Raw genomic sequence first — 6,227 nt, forward strand, 5'->3', positions numbered from 1 at the left:
AAAAAAAAAAAAAAACGGCCAGAAGATGACTCATGGAGTAGCCTGAGTTGTAGCCCAGAGCCCATGTAGCAATGCAGGAATTGACTTCACAAACAATGCTGTAAGATGCAAGTCCCTGCTCACACAGAATAATATAATAAAGAGTTTTAAAGTTAACGATCCTTTGATTCAAGAGCTTATATCCTTGGTTAGGTTTAGATTTGCCTAGGAATTAAAAACAAACAAAAACAGAAAACAACAACAACAAAACAACTTTGCACAGTACACCAGATCAATGAAGTAAAAATCTTAGAGGGGATTCAATATATTTTTAACTTCCAAACTGATCCCACTGTGAGCCCAAAATTGGACATTGAAACCTGTCTTTAGCATACTAACAAAGTGACTTCAGTGTCCCCCAAGGACTGGGGAGCCTGACACTCAGGGGTCTTGTTCACTTAGCCTGCTGTGAACTTGTCTTCAGCATACTAACACAGTGACTTCAGTGTCCCCAAGGACTGGGGAGCCTGACACTCCGGGGTCTTGTTCACTTAGCCTGCTGTGTTGCACACATTTTTTTTTTTCAAGACAAAATTGTGCTGCGTTATCCAGGTTGGTCTCAAACTTGTGAACTCAAATGATTCTCTCAAATTTCCCTCCATGGTCTCTCAAGTCACTGCACTTACAGGCGTGTGCCGCCATATCAGGCTTATCAAAATATTTACAAGTTAGCCCCAACAACAAGTAAAACACAGAGAAGTCCAGAATAATAGCTCAGTGTTAGTTTCCTTCATACTATTCTGTTTACTATATAGTTTTAGGATAACCAGTGATATTTAGAACAATGTTTGTCTTGGTTAGGGGTTTACTGCCATGAGCAGTCACTATGACCAAGGCAACTCTTATAAAGAACACCTAACTGGGGCTGGCTTACAGGTTCAGAGGTTCAGTCCGTTATCATCAAGGTAGGCGGGAGCATGGCAGCATCCAGGCAGACGAGGGTCTGGAGGAGCTGAGTGTTTGTTCTACACCTTCATCCCAAGGTAGACAAGAGAAGACTGGCTTCCAGCCAGCTGACAAGGGTCTTAAAGGCCACACCTACAAAGACACACCTCCTCCAACAAGACCACACCCACTCCAATAAGGCCACACCTCCTAAGAGTGCTGCTCCCTGGGCCAAGCATATTCAAACCATCATAATGTTGCTTTTCATCATTGATTAAACACAGGGTCATTATCACTTTAAAAAGTATAAAAGCATTGAAATAATATTTGCTTTATATACCAGCAGTCTTGATTTCCGAAAGTATTTATTTTATGTGTCTGTTTGTGTATATATATATATATATATATATATATATATATATATCCACCATCAGAGGTCAGAAGAGGGCATTAGAACCTCTGAAACTGGAATTATAAGTGTTTGTAAGTTGCCATGTGTGTGCTGAGGACTGAACCTGAGTCCTTTGCACGAGCTCCTAGAAGAGGCACCCTCTCCGGCCCTGTCTCCAATTCTGTTTGTGACACATGGAGCACACATCCAGCTTGTGTCACCAAATGATTAAATGAGGATTTCAGTTAGAAATGAAATGTTTTCTTTTGCTTAGCCTAATCTGACATTTTCAATTTTTTAAATTCATCTTATCTGTATGAGTCTTTTGCCTATATGTATGTCAGTGCACTATATGTGTTCCTGATTCCTGAGGAGGTCAAAAGAGGACATTTAATTCCTTGGGACTGTAGTTACAGATGTTGGAGCTTCCATGTGGATGCTAGGAATTGAACCCAGGTTCCCGAGAAGATCAGTGAGTGTTCTTCACTATTAGCCAACTTTTTTTTTTTTGGTTTTTTGAGACAGGGTTTCTCTGTGTAGCCCCGGCTGTCCTGCGAACTCAGAAATCTGCCTGCCTCTGCCTCCCAAGTGCTGGGATTAAAGGCGTGTGCCACCACAGCCCGGCCCATTAACCATCTTATCAGTCCATAATCTGACATTTTTAGAGGAATACATATTTTAGATCCATTGTCCTTCAATCTGTTTCCACTCAACACTCCAGTAAACACATACACACATACATATAAAGAAAATTTTTTCTTTTATATGTATGAAAGTATTAATATTAAATGCTTGGAAGGCTGTAATGGATAATAGAATAAACACCTCTTTCTACTTCCCAGGTGCACACATATGCACTATTATATGCACTAGATAGTAGCACACTCCTAAGTCTATGTAAAAGTCTTCACAGTTGAGTGGAATTCATGGCTCCTACTGCTTCTTCTAAGTGCTGCCTATGGCCATCTTGAGGCACTTTCTACTTCTTGGACATGATTTACATTTTTCCCATCTGTGGGTTTTTTTATTTTTTCATTTTTTTGTGGTTGTTACTCTCCAGTTTTTCTAACTTTAGTCTACTAGTGACACCCAGTGGTGCTTGTGAAGTCAGAACACAGTAGCTTTTCCTCTGTATCCTGTATTGGGGGGCAGTTTCTAGTGTCTCTTCTGAACTTTGTGGAGTCCACGCCCTCTGTACTGAGTAGCAGGCTGCTTTTAAGCTGATTTTCCAGGTCTCACACCACCTCCCCTTAGAGAACTTAAACACGACCATAGTTAGTTTTGTGAGCTGGTGGAGGCTGAGTGCTACTCTACTACAGGGAGATTTGAAAAATATTCACCAATCTGGATTTCCTACAAATTCAAAACAAAATATCGATGCTAGCCCTCTTGTGATGTAAACCACACAGATGCACAAAAAATAAGGGTATCTGTCTTACTGTGTTACTTTTCTGTTCTGTATAAAACACCAAGACCAAGCCAGATTATAAATGAACACATTTAAGTTGCCTTATAGTTTTAGAGGGTGAAAGTTCATGATGCAGGAGCAAAGGAGGGGAGGCAAGAGGTTGAGAGCTCTTATCTTGATCTGAGAGTAGGAGGTGGAGAGAGGGAGGAGGGGACACTAGCAATCTCATAAGTCTTTTGAAACCTCAAAGCTCACTCCATTCCTCCAGTGACACACATCCAACCATTCTTAATTCTTCCAAGTAGTTCCAACAACCAAGGACAAAGTACTCAAGTATATGAGCCTAGAAGGCATTCTCCTTCAAACCTCCACAGTATACTTCAATGCATCATATCTACTGTGATCCCAAATCATTTTCTTTTCCTCACACTTCACATTTCCCCCGGGCACTCTGACAGAAACAATGGTGTTCACTCAAAATCTCAAACTCACAGCCCTGCTTACAAGCCAATCATACATTTGTGGCTGAAAATGCAGTGTGCATCCCTAGACCAAAAGAGAAAAGCTTTTAGGAGACCTTGACAGTTGCCTCTACCTGTCACAAGAATGGAGGACAGATACTACTGACTTAGGAGCCCACCAACCTGGGTCCCCATGTAACCCTAGGAAACAAAGATCGCATGCTTCTCCATTTCTGACTTATGCCGCACAATTTGCTAACTTCCATCAAACTTCGAAAGACATATGATTTTAATGAAAAATGGACTTTTATTATATTGAGGGACCAGATTGGTTAGTTTTCTGCCTGTTATGACAAAATATCTGACAGAACAACATAGTGAGAAAGGGAGGGAAGGAAGAAGGAAGGGAGGAAGGAAGGGAGGAAGGGAGGGAGGAAGGGAGGAGGGGAGGGAGGAAGGAAGGGAGGAAGGGAGGGAGGGTGAGAGGAAGGGAGGAAAGAAAGAAAGAAGAAAGGAAAGAAAGAAGGGGAAGAAAGGCAAGAGGAAGGAAGGCTCTCTTTTAGCTCTGATTTCAGAAGGTGCAGTGCATAGTGCATGGCCACCAGGGGTGTGGCAATAAGCCTATGTTACAGAAGTTGTTCCTTAGTATTTGGCAGATGGCAATCAGAGAAGAGGGGAATTCAGTGAGGAGTAACAATAAAGTGCATACACCAGGCACATGCTTCCTTCACCCATTTCCCAGAAAGGTCTCTTATGGCTTCACCAAGGGGTTCATCAACTCTTTAGGTCCTACCAGCATGATCCCAAGATTTCAGGACTCTTTCTCAGAGACTTTCCGGTAGGTAGACTCTACTAATCTGGTAGCCGTTTCTTAGTCTAATCAAACTGACAATGGCGTAATAACCACAGATCCTGAAAATTTGGGATTGTTTATGATTGTGATTTGGCATAGTATAATCTGATATCTCATAATCATATCCAATTCCATAATGTTCAAAATTAGAATATTAATTTTTAGCTTGGCAACTTCCAAAACATCAACCAAGGGTGAAGCTAGCAAGATGAACTTTTTTAGGGACAGCCATCTCTGGTCACCTATCTAAAGGGATATTATGCTAAGAACACCTAGATATCTACCATAAGCCTGGAGAAAGTCAGTATTGTTACATATGGAGACAGAGGGGACAAAAAAGTGCAAATTTATGGATTCCAATAATAATTCTGAGTGCCAATTCTTAGCAGGCACATGGCACACATTTCTGTGCTTTCATTGCTGGAGTTAAGAACATTCTCTGACTACTCATGAGAAGACTCTTTTGTTCCCCGACATCATCCTCACAGCTAATCCAGAACCAGTTTTGTTCAGTTCTGTTTCTGAAAATACCCTTCGGTTAACTGTCCTTCATCTTTTAGCTACTGAGAGTATCTTGTAGATAGTCATTGTCTTTTATTTGTGTTGCACTTTGGGAAAAACTTTCTTTTCTGCCTGAGGGAACCAGCTGAGAATAGAAGGAAGGAGAACAACTTAAGCTTCATTTAATCATAAACATCTTAATTGGGATGGGTTAAATATGCATTTAAAGAGTCTGGCTAACAGCCTCTGGAATTATACTTACATATGCAAATAGACACTTCCTTACTCTGGTCCTTTTGAAAGAATAAACTCCACTCTATCCTCTTTGCAAGCACATAGCCTACAGGAGAGAGAGAGAGAGCAGCCACTCAGCTACATACATCAGAAGTGAGCACGTGAAAACATTTCTTATTCTTTCTTGTAAATTTTATGACCTAACATTCAACAATGAATACACAGCTCACAATAGGAGATGGTGAAACACAGGAGTTCATCAGGGGTTTTGCACTGTGTCTGTAGCAAGTCTTGAGTACCAAGCCTGGCTTAGCAAATACACAAGAGCTAAGGAGTTCCAGTAAAGGGCCTCTAAATATAAGCTGCTGCTTCCTGACCATGAGCAGTGCCCAGAATGCTTGTCATCTACACTCTCAGCAAATAAAGAAAGACCGAAAGAGGCAAAGACCTTAGAGACCAGGCACAACTGAGATGAGACTATAGAAAGGCTGTCTTTAAGTACCCTGGACTTTTAGACAACAATGGGTAGAGTAGCATGTGCTGCTATTAGAAGTAGTGATGTTAACAGAACTCAGACGTCAGGTTTCCTCCATGCCTAGACCCCTTCCAGGGTAAAGTTCCCATTCCGAGGCCCCATCAGCCCCTAGTGTTTAGAGTGTATTTCCTGAACACAAAGATATTTTCTACATTATAAAATCAGGAAGTTAGCTAGGATTCCTTCCTATCATCTAATTCTGAAACCCAGTTCAGAACCGAGACTATATTTAGATGCCATGTTTCTTTGGCTTCCTTAAGATTAAATTAATGAACCAGCCAGGCAGGGACCTTGAAAATACACAGTTCTGTTCTTGTCCTTTGTCAGATAGGTTCTTTGTTCTGTCTTGACTGGAAGCCAGAAATGCCAGAAGTGGTATTTGGGTGTTCTAGTTCCAAGTCTGTTTGTTTGTTTGTTTGCTTGCTTTTAAATTTTTTCGTCTACTTTCACACAGCTTCCTGGAAGGTAAATGTGAGTGAGAGCCAGATGCCCACTCCTTTTGGTGAGCAGCCTTGCAGTTGGATCTCGGAGTTTTTGGGGTGGGAAAGAGTTGTAGCTGTTAGACTCTTAGTCGTGATAGTACAGTTACTGGACCTTGTGCACTCAGCTGCCAGTTTAATTTTATTTCCTTTTTCTCACAGTCCTTCCACACTCAGATGCACCTGCTGCAACCTAATTCCAACTATCTGAGTTCCCATGACCACCTTCCAAGGCCCACCATCATCCCTGAAACCTTCTATACTCCAATTTCAACCCATCTCTTAAATCATTTCAGTTTCAGCTCTTAGGGAGAGTGTTAAAGGGATTAACAATCCTGGAGGCTATTGAAAATGGATGCTCTCTCTCATGGACAGTTTCAGACTCCATCTTCTATTTTCCTGGTAACACTAGAAAGGGAAATATCACAACTGCCCCTCCAG

Source organism: Mastomys coucha, unplaced genomic scaffold (assembly GCF_008632895.1).
Source record: "Mastomys coucha isolate ucsf_1 unplaced genomic scaffold, UCSF_Mcou_1 pScaffold8, whole genome shotgun sequence".
Classification (NCBI taxonomy): Eukaryota; Metazoa; Chordata; class Mammalia; order Rodentia; family Muridae; genus Mastomys; species Mastomys coucha.